Source organism: Apium graveolens, chromosome 11, assembly GCF_009905375.1.
Source record: "Apium graveolens cultivar Ventura chromosome 11, ASM990537v1, whole genome shotgun sequence".
NCBI lineage: Eukaryota > Viridiplantae > Streptophyta > Magnoliopsida > Apiales > Apiaceae > Apium > Apium graveolens.
In genome coordinates, this window is record NC_133657.1 from 73,555,301 (window position 1) to 73,572,223 (window position 16,923).

Below are 16,923 nucleotides of genomic sequence, written 5' to 3' on the forward strand. Positions count from 1 at the left end.
TTTGGAGTGATGCTGATTTAACAAAATAAATCAGTCCCAATATATTAGAAAATATCTGAATATTATTATTTAAATAATATTTCCATAAAGAATAATCTTTATAAAAATAATTGAAGTAGAAGTTTTGAAACTTATACTTGAAATGAATATTAAATATCCAAAGATATACCTATACGAAAGTACTATCTTTATTTGAATAATCAAAAGTGAGTTTGATTATCGACACCTTATTCTTTAATAAAATAAAGAATATATCTCAGCAAATAATTGGAGTCATAGATCCTCAAATTAATATTCAAATAATATTCAATAAATAAAATAAGCTGAGTCATAAGCCCTCGAATGAATATTCAAGATAATATTCATTAATAAAATAAAGTTATCGAATAAACCTTATTCGATTAATAGTTTTGAAAACTATGACCATATATGTATATATATAATTATATATATATATTTATATCCATATATACAAAATCTACTCGGGATCCTCGACTCCCGGTTTTAGAAAATATTTTCACCTTTGGATCCCTATACTAAGGGTATATGCAAATTACCGCTATCCTCTAGCATAGGTATTATCAACTGAATCAACAATTATATATATGGAAAGAATACGAAACAGGCATGCATATATATATACCATAGCAGCATGCTTCGATATATTGCAACATTTGCTAATTAACCAACATGCATCTATCGCAAGATAATGCAAATACCTATATACATCACAACAACAGTTATAACGGGTAGAAAACTTGCCTGAGCGACTGGGGGTTACGAATGGCTCGGGACGAGTCTGGTAACCTATAAGCAACAAGTAAGTTGGAATTAAACCAAAGTCACTTGTAAATCTATACTCTAACCAACTCAGACTCTAACGCGCGTTTTGCGCTTAACGATTTACTTAAGTCGCTCGAGTACCCTCGGCTCCACCATTTTTAATAATTTACCCATTACGAGTTTTAAGGCGATTCTTTCGCGAGTGTCTTATCAACTGCCTAACACACTCTACATAAATGTTTCATGCTCCAATTAGTCATTTAAGGGCCTTAACCAAGGTTTCAAAGTAAGGCGAGGGGTAAAGGTTCGTTCGCGAAACACCGTTACTTAAAACGGTCGTTTCTCCTAAACCGTACATCGGATTCAAGCAAACCACATATCAAAACGAAGCTTGAAACATAACCTATCTAAGCATGGAAGTGGTTAGTTTATAGAAGTGGGTGTTCGGGTCCAATAGTTAATCACAAAACAGTTTATAGAAAATCGGGCATTACGACGGCTATAACCTAACGATTTCCAAAGTTTAAACTACACCGAATCATCACCAATTCAACAACAATCCAACATCCATCAACATCAAACTAAACCCATTCATCTAAGCACTATTATCATCCAAACAAACCAAACTTAAAACTAAGGGTTCAAGAGTTTATACCTTCCTTGGAGAGTGGGTAGTCACTAACAAGCCTCTAGGAACCTTGATCTATGCTTAATCAACCTTAAGCTTTCATGAAAATCAAGAAAATCAAAGTAAGTTACTATTCACTACTATTCATCATCATCTTTGATGAGTGGATTAGCTATGCAAACCATGGAATCTTGATCTTAAACTCATGGTATAACTAAGTTATGAAATATAGGATCCAAGGAAACAAACCTTGTAATTTTCCATGGCCTAGAACTTGAGTTTTGAAAATCTATTTCTTCATTTCTTGAAAAGGCCGAATGGAAGAAGAAAGAAATGGGGGAGAGCTTTTGCTTGCTTTTCTTGCCTTGATATTTGTGCAAAGAATGCATGGTTGTGGTTAATTATTGGCTAAATATCTTGTTTTCACTTGCTTATGTCATTGCTTGCATCACTACTTTGCCACATGTCTCATTCTTGTGGTGTGATGATGTCACCTTGCTTCTAACCACATGTTTTAGCTTATATTAGAAGCTTCCTTCTCTTGTTACTTGCATTTGCTTGCCCCTTGGACGTTTATTTGTTTTACGGTTCGCTTAACTCTCTTTCTCGTTGATCGTTTGAGGGATCATACCCGGGATCTTATTACTTGGGTTCCCTTAACCTTTCTCAATACATTATATTCCTTTTTATAATCCTCTCTTATAATCCTTGAATTTAAATCCCTTTAATCATGTTACCTTATACTCAATTCTTTCGGTATCTGGTGGATTTTCGAGAAAAATCAAAGTGTTCGGAATTGGATTCTGACGATCTTTACATACACTTATTTACTTTATGGAATACTAATACGATCTTAGAATTTCCATAACAGTACTCCTATATAGCGTGGTCTGATAATTTTTCTTAATCAGCATCATCAGCAAAAGTTACTATTCATCCGTGTTTCAAAAAATTCCAAAAATTGGGGTTATTACAGTCTCCCCTCCTTAAAAGGATTCCGTCCCGGAATCAGATAAAAATGAATAGGGATACTTTCTTAGCATTGCACTTTCTAACTCTCAAGTAAATTTTCCCACGTTGTGGTTCTACCACCAAACTCTGCCGAGTTTGATAATCCTTCTCCTAAGCACTTGTTCCTTTTCACTCTATAACCCTTCCTGGTTGCTCCATATAGGTTACGTCTGGTTGCATGTCTATGCACTCATATGCCCCTATTTGTCTGGCATCCGAATTACACTTCCTTAACATTGATATGTGGAACACGCTATGAACTTACTACATGTTCGGGGGTAGGGCTAGCTCATATGCTAACTTCCCAAAACGTCTTAATATATCCAAGGGTCCAACAATTTGTGGACTTAGCTTTCCTTTCTTTCCGAACCTCATCAATCCTTTCCAAGGGATACCTATAACATTTCTAGGTCCCCTATTTCATACTCTTTGTCCTTTCGAGTCAAATCAGCATACCTCTTATGTCCATCTTGGGTTACTACCAGCCGTCCTCTGATTAGATCTATTATATCCATAGCCCTTTGGGCTACTGCGGGTCCGAGCATCTTGCGCTCTACAACTTCATCCTAACATAAGGGAGATCGACATTGTCTTCCCTCAAGGATCTCATAAGGCGACATCTCGATAATGACATATGATCTATTGTCGTAAGAAAACTTAATCCGTGTTAAGTGATCATTCCAAATTCTTTCAAGTCTATTGCACAGACTCTTATTATAGCTTTTAGCATTAGAGCTTTTGCTTCTTAATACCTATTCTTTTCCAGCTCGTAATCGCTACTACCTTCCGTTCCTAATATTATACTGGTTATACTTTTGCTTGTTAGCGTTCTATAACCTTTTAATAACCACGTCAATCTTAGTATCACGAATGTGCTTCCATTCTGAATACCACCATAACTTTACTACTCCTTTTTCAAATGTTTCTATTTCCCAAAGTTTGAACAATCATATAGAAGTAAAGGAATTTGTTGAGAGATCACTATGATCATGAACACTTGTTCTATTGCATAGTTAGTACAGAAGGTGGCCAGCCTTTAGTACTTGACAAGCAATTAAACAACATGTGGTATCCTACTAGGCTTCTATCACAAAGATAGATAGTCATTCGGCAATACCTCCCCTTCTGGAAGGGTTGTTCTTCTCAGCTTACATGAAATGAAAAGAAGAGAAAAGAACGAACTGAAGAGAATTGTATATATGAAAAAAATTATTGCCATAAAATATCTGGCTTGGAATCTACCTCTGAACTATAGAGGTTTGTCATAGGAGAACAAAACATATATGTATTTATATCAACATCAAGTATTATAGCATCGTATTTCACATGCCTAAATATTTTCGCTATCCCGTCCATCATTCTATGGACCCATGCTCTTCCTCGAGCTTATACACAATCACCTTTGAAACTCCCTCGACATTGAAAATCAAATCTGGGATCTCATTCTAGACATCATCGTTACTAGAATTCTATGCTTGCATCGCAAACTTCCTCGTATAGTCATACGACCCTCAATTAATAAGGAGGAATAAATATTCAATAGGTAAATAATCTACCTAATTAGTCTATTCAATGATAACTTATACATCACCATGACCCGATTAGTGGTACTTAATCTCAACATCCATTCCAATACAACTCTCATGGTTGTAATCGACTCATTACTCATTGTTGCACTACTATGGTCCACCACTGACTTACTGTTGTCATTCATTTTCCATGAAATCTTAATATCTAACCATACGGAGTCCATACATGTCGTATCAAATCCTTCTAAGGAGGTAACATAATCACCATTCCTGATTCATGAAGAATACTCCTGATCCTGACATACATTCATGACATGAAGCAGATAAAATTGCAGAAGAGTTTCAATCAAAGCAACTATAGCAGGTTAATACCATTCTTAATCGTATGCCTTCAATTGAAGACTTAACTCAAAGGTTCGTTTAGTCCTTTTTGAAATATGGTCCTGGATTATTCTCAAGATAGGACCTTCTAAGATAGATAGCCCGTTCATGGCGATTACACGAATTAAACCTTTACCAACTACTATTACGGTTGGGTATTGCACAGTCATCAGAAGGAATGTCAATCTTCCAAACCATAATACAACCTTCACAGTTTTAACCATCATCACTGTATTCTTTTGGCACAAGCGCCTATAATTATCCTCTTACCTTTAAAGTGTCGGCCACCTCTTTGGCCTTTCCTGATAGTAAAATTTCCTTACAGTCAATGTCACTTTAACCATCTCCAAATAAATTTTCTACCTTATTTCAATCACAGCTTATGTGAAAATGCTTTCCTTAAAATCTGATGAGTAAAAAAAAAATCACCATTTTTCCATAAGTTATTGCCTCAGTCTTTAGAGGTTAATCACTGTCGCGACTGACTCTCGATCGTACTTAGAACATCTTTTGTCTTAGGTCCTAATTGCCCTGAACAATTCCGACCTTTACTAGTTCGATCCATACTTTCTCGTGGTTTAACACGTGCCACACTTGGCATCATTATAATCACGTCATATTCCTTTTATCAACATTTTTATTCTTGAGAATTTTGAATATTACCTTTCTCCATGCAAAACCTCTAAGGTTATCTTTCAATAGTTCCTCCTGTATTCCCTAGATACAGGGCATATCGAAATACCATTTACTATTACTAGAACCATTGTCTATATACTTCTGAAAAATTTCTCCACTGAGTCTTAAAGGTTGTTGTTACCTTAACCCTTTCCCAATCATACTGTCAAAACTCATACTGCCCCTATTAAGGGTGAAATGCCAACCTTTAGGCATTCCCCTAGGATTCGTTTTAAGTTACCGATGTTCTATCCTTAATTCCATCTTTAAAAAGGTACATGCATCCTTCCATGGATAAATCAAGTCATATACCCCTGATAAGGGTGTCTTATTCAATCATTCCCACCTCGATAGTATATGCCTAATTTCGCAATAACATCTGTATTCAAAATGAGGTCAATCAATATGGCCTCCAAAAGATAACAATGGTCATCCGCTTTTCTTGCCTAATTTGGTAACGATAACAAGGATGACCTGGAAGATATTGGTCATGTTCAACGTGAACTTCTTCTTAATAATTCCTTATTTACTTTTGTTGTTTATCTTAACAGTCACCTCAATGTTGGGATATCTTTCATATCTGGCGTCTCCCTTTCTGGGTATCATGCCACCGATCTTACACTTCACCTTCTTGAAGGTCACTTCCTTCATCCAATTTTCTTAATTTCTTACTTTCTTGTCTCCTCAGTCTATCCGCGTCTCATTATTTATCCTTCGAATTATCTCAAGGTTTCCTCGAATCTTCCCAACTTACAGGGGATAAAATATATGTATCTCTTATGCCCTCAACCATCAATTTTAACTCATGGTGAATCACCCTCATCCTGACGATTACATACTCTTCTATTTCTATTTCTACGAGTCTTTAGGGTTTCCTCATACCCAACTCCCTTATCATTCCTCAAACTCTATTGCCGTTATATTCCTTTCTCTTATCATTATTTCATGAACCAACACAACATAAGCATTGATTTCAAACATCCCGTCATTCTGGATTCGTGTCTTCAGAACGAATCTTGACAACTTTTACATCTTAGATTCATAATTCATCATACTCGTCTGCCCTTGTTCTGGCTCTAAAGCTTTTACACTATCTCCTTATCTTTGGGAATTACTTTCCCGAAAACAATTGACTGAACTTAAATCAGTTTATTCTAACATCTGGCTCCGTGCCTTTCTTGGTCTTTCACCAGCGGGTGGCCTCTCTCTTAGGAGGGTAAGTGACAAAAATAGTCTTTTGTGATTCGTCAATCATTTAGAATCTCAAATGATTCCTGTATTTCCTTTAGCCAGGCTCTTGCCTCGACTGGGTCAGCTTGTTCCTTGGAACTCTGAGAGCTTAGCGACTTAAAGGTCCTGAAAGAATTTCTCACCGCATTGTTTCCTCAGGGTGGTGGTTGGGGATAATAGTCTAAGTTTTGTCTAGACTGGTCCATAAATTGTCGTATAGGAGTACCATCTCGGGTCTCCTTTCCTTACTCGACTTTCTGTTTCCTTAGTATGAAATGTTTCAACCTTCTCCCATAATCGGGGTTATCTTATACATTAAAAACCTTGTTTTCCACTCTATTATGTTATGGGTTCTTTCTTTCTTGATGGCAACCTCCCTGACTATCACATTCAGGGTTTGCCCTAAATCTTATTCCTCAAACTATGGCTCTCATCTAAGTTCTCATCCTTAAGCTCTTGAACTTTTGGAACCCAATTTCTGTAGGAACACCTCACTATCCCCTTATCATCTTTCTCGATGTGGATCTCTTCTCCAGTCATTGACTCTCTGCCTTCATTCATCACTTTTTCTGGCACAATATGTTCTTTTCCAAAAATTTGGTCTGTATTGCAATCTCAAACAGCTTTTCGGTACCGGCTCCGGTTACCTTCACTTCTATTTCCATTTTCTCAAAATCTCTTATAAACTATCCCAAAGACATTATCATCTTGGGTCTCTCCTTTTTACTAAGGGCATCAGCCACCACATTGGCTTTCCCCGAATGATAAAGAATCTCCCAATCATAATTCTTGATTAGCTCTAACCGCCTCCTCTGGCGTATGTTGAGCTCTTTCTACGTAAAAATGTACTAGAGCTCCTATGGTTTGTGTAAATCTTGCACTTCTCTCCATACAAGTAGTGCCTCCAATCTTTAGGGAAAAACTATTGCCACGAGCCCAAGCTCATGGGTGGGGATATCGAATTTTAAATTCCCTTAATTGTCTTGACGCAGACGCGATTATCTTGCTATGCTATATAAGAAGCACCCTAATTCCTTATGCGAAGCGTCACTTACAAATCACAAAATCTCCTTTTTCCATCCGGCAACGCCAACATAGGGGCCGTCACCAACCTTTGCTTCAGTTCTTAAAAGCTGTTCTCGCATTTCTCTGTCTATTCAAACTTCTCAGTCTTATGAGTAAGCCGCGTTAAAGGGGCTACTATCTTTACAAACTTGAACGAACCTCTGATAGTGACCGACCAATCCTACCTCTGGTAGTTGACCTAACCATGGTCATCAATTCATCAGTGGTCCTTTATTCATTCTTGTCAGGATCCTCCATGGGATCCTCCTCAGCAACTATCCCTTCTAGGACAACATCCTCAACCGCTACATCCTCAATATGAACATCATCCGGTCCCGCGTTAGGACGCTCTATCGGATCCATAATCTGATCTCCAATAACTAATAAAACATCATCGCGTTGTTGCTACTCAACCTCAGGGTTCGGAGTTCCGCTACCATATACGATAACGAACTACGCTCCTATCACGATTTTTATAAGGGTTCCCATAAGGGTTTTAACTGTCAGTACTACGTTAGGTAGCCCGACTATGAACTTGGCAAGAGTTCTTATTATCTTGGTTAACTTATTATCTTAACGTCACATCATCTCTGAGGTTTATAACGCTCAGCTCTGATACCATTTCTGTAACACCCCCAAATCCGGGGTCGGGGATCCGGGTTGTCACGAGTTCCATTTCCCTTAATAACACCCAATCTTAATAATTAATCAACTACTCTGTACTGTGACCCCACAATAAACACACACACCACACGTTATAGTCTCAGAGATGAACATCCAAAAATAATCACAAGTCATTTTATTCCACAATTATCTGCCAATACACCTTAAAAGGTTTTCTGAATAAATTTACATTTTCTTTGCCATTATTACAATTCATAAATATACATAATCTGATACATCAAAAGTTGAAAGCCTAGCCTATTGGTAGTTCCTACCTCAGCTATGGCGGCATCAGTGCTTCTAGAAAACTGCGGAACGTTTCCTATCAGCTCGCGAATTAGGAGCTTGGTCCTGTTCATCTTGTCTATCTGATGTTGTGTGATGAAAGAAGAAAGCAAGGGTGAGCAGCAAGCCCACCGAAATAATATGTATAATAATTTATAATATATGAGCATTCTCATAGTACTCATGAAAGTCTTGGTCAAAAGAAATGAACCAAGTTTGATATCTTAATGCGATGAAGTCGCAAAATATTCAGTATATATACATATATACTTTTCAAAATCTTGGAAGTCCTCTTCCATGCATAATATACACAGAGTTCCAGTGTATAACTGTATAAAAATATCGTTGCAAGGTGATCTCATATATCTAACCTTGTCTCAATGTTTTTCTGAAAATCTTTGTCATGCATAAGATAATCATTTACTAGATATAAGTTTAAAAGATGAAGTTACAAGATACTCCAATATACTTATATCTTTTCCAAATACTACTTGAACTACCACCGTTCAAGTTATAATTAGTTTCAAAAGTTCATCACGTAGATGAGACTACAAGACCAGATTTGAATAGATTAAATCTTTAAAATATCATCAAAATAAAATGAAGTTACGAGATACTTCATTTGATACAAACATCATTTTGAAAACTTGACCCTGCCAACACTCAACAATCGCCCAACCGTAGCCTTTCTATCGAAGTGCTCTGGGTAGTGTTGCAGAAATATCCAATTGGATGATGAACTCATTACGGGAGTTTGCCGCGCCAGGAAGACCACTTACGATGATCAGTCGTAGTAGTACAACCCCACCATTTTCTACATGTAGAGGAGAACCTGTCGGATTTACTTGTCAACCGAACACTGAACTCCTAAGGAATGGACCGCCTTAGCGGAACTTCCAGGCCATTTGGGCCAATATAATAAGGCTGGGCCGGCGCTACTCGGCCACTTACGCCACTCCTAGTTCAGATGAAATCCATGACTCTGAAACGTAAAGCTTGTCCCCACTTTCCCCAAGTAGAAACTTGTTGATACGGCTCCACCAAGAAGTCGTATCTATTTGGAAAGGAGAACTCACCGATATTTCCCAGGCGATGCCTGTTAATGGATTAACTTGTTCCAAGAATTTTACTTCCCGAGTGTTGGGTAAGTAATCAATTCATTTATCAAAACAGCAACCTTGTTGCGAATATAAAACACACCACAGAGCCGGATCCCTCAGGTTTTGAGCGGGTATTTAAATCCCCTTCGAAAGGAGGATCTTAAATATAAAAATGAGTTTTGGGATCCGCTCTAACTTTTAAAAATCATTTTGAAGACTCGCAAAACATTTTTAAGAATGTTTGGAGTGATGCTGATTTAACAAAATAAATCAGTCCCAATATATTGGAAAATATCTGAATATTATTATTTAAATAATATTTCCATAAAGAATAATCTTTATAAAAATAATTGAAGTAGAAGTTTTGAAACTTATACTTGAAATGAATATTAAATATCCAAAGATATACCTATACGAAAGTACTATCTTTATTTGAATAATCAAAAGTGAGTTTGATTATCGACACCTTATTCTTTAATAAAATAAAGAATATATCTCAGCAAATAATTGGAGTCATAGATCCTCAAATTAATATTCAAATAATATTCAATAAATAAAATAAGCTGAGTCATAAGCCCTCGAATGAATATTCAAGATAATATTCATTAATAAAATAAAGTTATCGAATAAACCTTATTCGATTAATAGTTTTGAAAACTATGACCATATATGTATATATATAATTATATATATATATATATATATTTATATCCATATATACAAAATCTACTCGGGATCCTCGACTCCCGGTTTTAGAAAATATTTTCACCTTTGGGTCCCTATACTAAGGGTATATGCAAATTACCGCTATCCTCTAGCATAGGTATTATCAACTGAATCAACAATTATATATATGGAAAGAATACGAAACAGGCATGCATATATATATACCATAGCAGCATGCTTCAATATATTGCAACATTTGCTAATTAACCAACATGCATCTATCGCAAGATAATGCAAATACCTATATACATCACAACAACAGTTATAACGGGTAGAAAACTTGCCTGAGCGACTGGGGGTTACGAATGGCTCGGGACGAGTCTGGTAACCTATAAGCAACAAGTAAGTTGGAATTAAACCAAAGTCACTTGTAAATCTATACTCTAACCAACTCAGACTCTAACGCGCGTTTTGCGCTTAACGATTTACTTAAGTCGCTCGAGTACCCTCGGCTCCACCATTTTTAATAATTTACCCATTACGAGTTTTAAGGCGATTCTTTCGCGAGTGTCTTATCAACTGCCTAACACACTCTACATAAATGTTTCATGCTCCAATTAGTCATTTAAGGGCCTTAACCAAGGTTTCAAAGTAAGGCGAGGGGTAAAGGTTCGTTCGCGAAACACCGTTACTTAAAACGGTCGTTTCTCCTAAACCGTACATCGGATTCAAGCAAACCACATATCAAAACGAAGCTTGAAACATAACCTATCTAAGCATGGAAGTGGTTAGTTTATAGAAGTGGGTGTTCGGGTCCAATAGTTAATCACAAAACAGTTTATAGAAAATCGGGCATTACGACGGCTATAACCTAACGATTTCCAAAGTTTAAACTACACCGAATCATCACCAATTCAACAACAATCCAACATCCATCAACATCAAACTAAACCCATTCATCTAAGCACTATTATCATCCAAACAAACCAAACTTAAAACTAAGGGTTCAAGAGTTTATACCTTCCTTGGAGAGTGGGTAGTCACTAACAAGCCTCTAGGAACCTTGATCTATGCTTAATCAACCTTAAGCTTTCATGAAAATCAAGAAAATCAAAGTAAGTTACTATTCACTACTATTCATCATCATCTTTGATGAGTGGATTAGCTATGCAAACCATGGAATCTTGATCTTAAACTCATGGTATAACTAAGTTATGAAATATAGGATCCAAGGAAACAAACCTTGTAATTTTCCATGGCCTAGAACTTGAGTTTTGAAAATCTATTTCTTCATTTCTTGAAAAGGCCGAATGGAAGAAGAAAGAAATGGGGGAGAGCTTTTGCTTGCTTTTCTTGCCTTGATATTTGTGCAAAGAATGCATGGTTGTGGTTAATTATTGGCTAAATATCTTGTTTTCACTTGCTTATGTCATTGCTTGCATCACTACTTTGCCACATGTCTCATTCTTGTGGTGTGATGATGTCACCTTGCTTCTAACCACATGTTTTAGCTTATATTAGAAGCTTCCTTCTCTTGTTACTTGCATTTGCTTGCCCCTTGGACGTTTATTTGTTTTACGGTTCGCTTAACTCTCTTTCTCGTTGATCGTTTGAGGGATCATACCCGGGATCTTATTACTTGGGTTCCCTTAACCTTTCTCAATACATTATATTCCTTTTTATAATCCTCTCTTATAATCCTTGAATTTAAATCCCTTTAATCATGTTACCTTATACTCAATTCTTTCGGTATCTGGTGGATTTTCGAGAAAAATCAAAGTGTTCGGAATTGGATTCTGACGATCTTTACATACACTTATTTACTTTATGGAATACTAATACGATCTTAGAATTTCCATAACAGTACTCCTATATAGCGTGGTCTGATAATTTTTCTTAATCAGCATCATCAGCAAAAGTTACTATTCATCCGTGTTTCAAAAAATTCCAAAAATTGGGGTTATTACAATAATAATACCCTGGAGTATCTGAAGGCCATTGGAACAAAATAATTAGTTGATAATGGTAACCTCTATAAAGAATTGGTTACTTATGTGACCTAATTGAAAGAATGTGTTATTTCCCGAGGATTGGCTTAAGATACAGCTTGAGGACATGATAGGAATTGCGATCAGAATGAGTTATGAACATTGTAATCTCTTATGATATGATGGGGAGTAATAAGTGCATCAGTTATCTGCAGGTAATCAAGAAACATGGTGTATAAGGAATACTTAGATAAGTAAATTGTATTTATTGATAACATCCTCAGCTATCTAAGGATTAAGAAGATCTGGGCAGAATGCCCAAGGATTTTCCTACAAAGATTAAAAGGGAAGCAATTATATGCTAAGTTTTGAAGTATGAATTTTGGTTGAAAACAACAAGAGATTTTGGGTATTTCACTAACAACCACCTAAGCAAAGCCAATGTAGTGTGGTTAAGATTGCTAAGGAATCAGAAAAGGAATTGAAAACTATGGGAATTGAAGTTGAGTATCTAAGGTGATGAGAAGTTAGTATATAAGATTATTTCCCAGCCTTAACTGCTAAAAATGAGTAAGAAGCGATTGGATGTTGGAAATTAAATTGAAAATCAGTATTACCTATCATCTTTAGATGAAAGGTTAAAGTGAGATGATGATTCGGACAATATAAGAAATGTGGAGAGTATATGTGTTGGGTTGACAAAGGAAACCAAAGTAATCGCCTACTGTGGATTAAGTTTTCTATGCTAATAACTATCATATTAGTAAGAAAATGTTACCTTATGAAGTGTGTTTGGACATAAGCATGGATCCTCACTCTATTGAGATAAAGTAGGAATAGAAATAGTGTCAAGTCCTGAACTAATTTAGTACATCGAAAGGGTGGTGGTGTACTTGGGAAAGAATTGAAATGACTCGAAATGTACAAAGAGAGAAAGCAGATTCTCATTGAAAGAGTATGAATATATAGAAGGAGGATCGGGGTATAGGTGAAAGTTTTACCCTGATAGAGATTGGTTAAGTTTGAATAGAAGGAACAAGTAGAGTCTTAAATGTGTTGAACCGTTAGAGGTATAAATAAATATAGGCAAGTTGTCTATGAGTTGATTTTGTCACCGCAATTGCAATGTATATATATAATATGTTCCTCATGGCAATATTAAGGTGATATGTATCTGGTTCAGAATTAAGCCTTTGATTGGAAGCCAATGGGCTCTCATCCAAACTTGTTATGCATGAAAGGATCAATCCAAATCCTAGGTCGTTAAAAGCGAGCCATTGGTAATGAATTTATGTCAATAGTGAGTATGCCTTGAATAGATCTTGAGTGGAAGAGTCTACCTGAAAGTTAGAGTCAGATGTGCTTGATAAATATCCTCATTTGTTTAACTGAGTCAGATTCTGGGGACAGAATCTTTTTAAGGGGGAAGGAATATAACGACTCGTGAATTTTTTTTATCTTATTTTTAATATATGGAAGTGTAATAAAAGTTTAAGTAAATAAATAAAGGTGTGTATTGATTTTGGCAGCAGTTACTGATTGTTATTTAATTATTTATGATTTGTTAATATGTGGACTTGGAATTATGTGGTTTATTGTCGAGTTATATGATTTTATTTCGCTTGCAAAAGTGAATTTATGGTAATTTTAATTTCATAAACATTTGAGTTGTCTTTAAAATTGGTTTTCTAATTTTATAATCTCAATAATTATTTTTAGGACTTTATAAAATTGAGAAATCAATATTTTGTTAACTATTCATTTTTAAATGATTTTCTGAGTGTGTTAAATGCTAAAATCCATATTTAATTATGGGAATCTTTAAAAATTATAAAATTTATATTTTATTAAGTTCGTATTATTCGGAGAATTTTAAAATTATTTTGGGAATTTTCAGGAATCGTCTCATGCGCGCGTCGTTTCGTTATTTATTAAAAAGCAGGCATGCAGCGCAACCCAGAATTATTTTAAAATTCTGAAACTTATGATTTAAATAATTTCGGAATATTTGTATCATATTAACCCTGTTTCGGCGATGTTTTGATTAATATTTATTTATAAATTGGACCCTTAAAAATAGATTAAAACAGTGTGTCGGGCTTGCAGTCAGTTGAAATAAAAATAAAAATGACACGTATCCAACAAAGTTGGACACGTGCCGTGTGTTGGTTAAGTTAGGAGCTGAGTAATCGGTTGGGGGGGATAAACATCATTTTCTTGTCTCTCTCGACGGTATCTCGGTTCTCTGTTCTCTCTCTCGAATATTTCGAGTTTTGTTTGGCTTTTCTTCTCGGCTATCATTCCTTTTCCTTTTTGTTTCTCTGGGCTACGTTCCTTCTACTGTTTCTTTCCGGCTTGTTTTTCCGGTGAGTTGCCGCTGTGTTTTTCAGTTTGGCTTGGTTCAATTCTTGCTCAGTGGTATACATATACATATATATATATACATATGTGTACTCTGTGTGTGCATATGTGCTGTGTTGTGTGTGTTGTGCTGTGTGCAGTGTGTATGTGTGGGGGGCGGCGCATGGCCGTGTGTGTGGCTGCGGTTGCTGCTCTGTGGTTTTCGGTTGGGCCTGTGTATTCGGGCCTTGGTTCTGTTGTTGGGCCTTACAGTTATGTTAACTGTTGGGCTTGTGATTTGGATTTGGTGGGCTGTTTATGTTCTGTTGGGTTGGTTTATTGCAGATTTTAATTTTGTTTTAATTCCATTATCGCAGGGAATTATTGATTAATATTCGTGATATTAATTATTTGTGTTGGAAATGGTTTTTTAAATATCGGTATAATTTATTTGGGAACCCGTAATATGTCGGGCGCCAATAAATTGTGTCGCCGTTGACGATGAACATCGGCGAGTCAACGGTGGACGGTGATGACGATGTTCTGAGTCCTAAATCCTATAAATTAATAAATAAAAATAAAATAAGAATAAAATTTTAAAATATTAATGTGGCTCATAAATTATTTTTGAGATATTAATAATCGGATAATAATAATTAATTGATCTGGATTGACGTTTTGGAATCTGTGACTTGTGATTGTGTTGTTGGTTTGAAATTGTTGATTGAGACGTCGAGTTGTTCGACGGGTAGGCCGATAAACAGAGGAGGTGCTGCCCGGATTTTCGGAAATTAAATTCGGAAATTCAGGACATACCCTGTGATTATCGAAACCTCGAACAAGTATGTTAGGTCACACTTTATTTCTGTGTTTATATACTACACAGTTACAAGATATTCGCTAATTGATATGGAATATAATTCTGCTTCCTAAAATATATCAATCAGATATCTTCTATTCCAAGTATTCCATTCTTCACGGAATTCCTTCTTCATGCATATCTCTTCTTATGTTTATCTTGATCTTCTTAACTTTAATCAGCTACTGTCCTTATCTGATCATCCTTCAGCACTTAAGTTCTGATATCTATCTCCTGATGACATAAGTACTGATATCCCTTAAGTTCTGACTTCCAGTATAAGTACTGATCAGTTAAGTACTGATTTGTTCTGTTCAAATAAGATCTGAAATCTAAACATAAAACATATTAGCCATGACATTATCAAATATATCTAACAATCTCCCCCAACTTGTAAATTAACAAAATATACAAGTTAAACAGATATTTGATGATGTCAAAAACATTAAGTACAAATGCATGAGAAATAGACAAGATAACTACAACTTACAGTCCTTAAAGTTTTTACCAATTCAACTTCTGATAACAACTTCAATCTGTATAAATATCAGAATTTAAGCAGTTGTAGATCTTCAACTTGGCTTCATCATTTTCTGATCTCTCTGATGTCAGGAGTTGTTCTGAGATAATTCTTCAACAAACATTTCTCAGCATATCTGAGTTCATCAATCATTCTCCGTTTGACATCTTTAAGCTCTGCAGTATCTTCACCAGTTTGAAATATTGCAGCTCTGAGATCATTAATCTTTGCTTTTCTCAACTCCCGATCTAATCTTATGACATAAGCTTTATTAGACTCTAGATTGAATTCAAGCCCCTTAATACCAAGATATGTTCTGATCTGTGCAGTATTAGGCTTCATATCAACAACATCACCATTGTGATTTCTGTACTTTGGAACATATCTGCTGTCAGACTTAACAGAATAAAGTCTTTTCTGTCTCTGAATCTGTTCCTTTAAGTAGTTTGCAGCAGTCTCTGTTATTCTGTCATTCACTTGAAGTAAGAACAATACATGCTCCAATTCTTCAAAATACTTCAACGGAATGGCATTTTGTCTTATATGATAAACCCTACCATCTGTCATGAAATACAACATGATGTATTCTTTCAAATAGGTATGGTAAACCATCTGTACAGATTCTAGTTGATTCAATCTCTCAGGAGTTGCTCCAATACCTGGTTCACTCAAGGAAGTTGGATCATCGGTAGTGTTGTGTACTCTTCTTTCATCAGCACTTCCCAATCCAGTTTTATCTCTAGCTTCCTTTCCAGTAACTACTCTTGCTTCAAAACCACTTGCAGTAGTCTTCAATGGTTGAGTCTGTTTTGCTTTAGTGAATCCTGGTAGGAGTGTATTTGATCTTCCTTCTGATATCAAGTTAACTTGAGCTGTGTCAGAGGTTACTTGCTTCTTCTGAATATCAGAACTTACAATTTCTTGACTCTGAACAACTTGAGCCATGTCAGAGGTTGTTTTAAGAACTTTCCTTGAAGTCAGAGCAAGATTATCTTTTCCAACAGTAATTTCTTCTTCCTCAGGAGGTACATAAGGCTTGATAGGTTCACCAACCTTTTCTTTACCTTTGGATCTTGGATCTATCTGTGGTTGTGATCTAGCCAAAGTTTCTTCAGTATGTATCCTTTCTTTGATCACAATGCCTTTAGGTTTTGGAAGTAACTTTTTACCAGAAGCTTCAGATTTAGATGTGACTTTCTC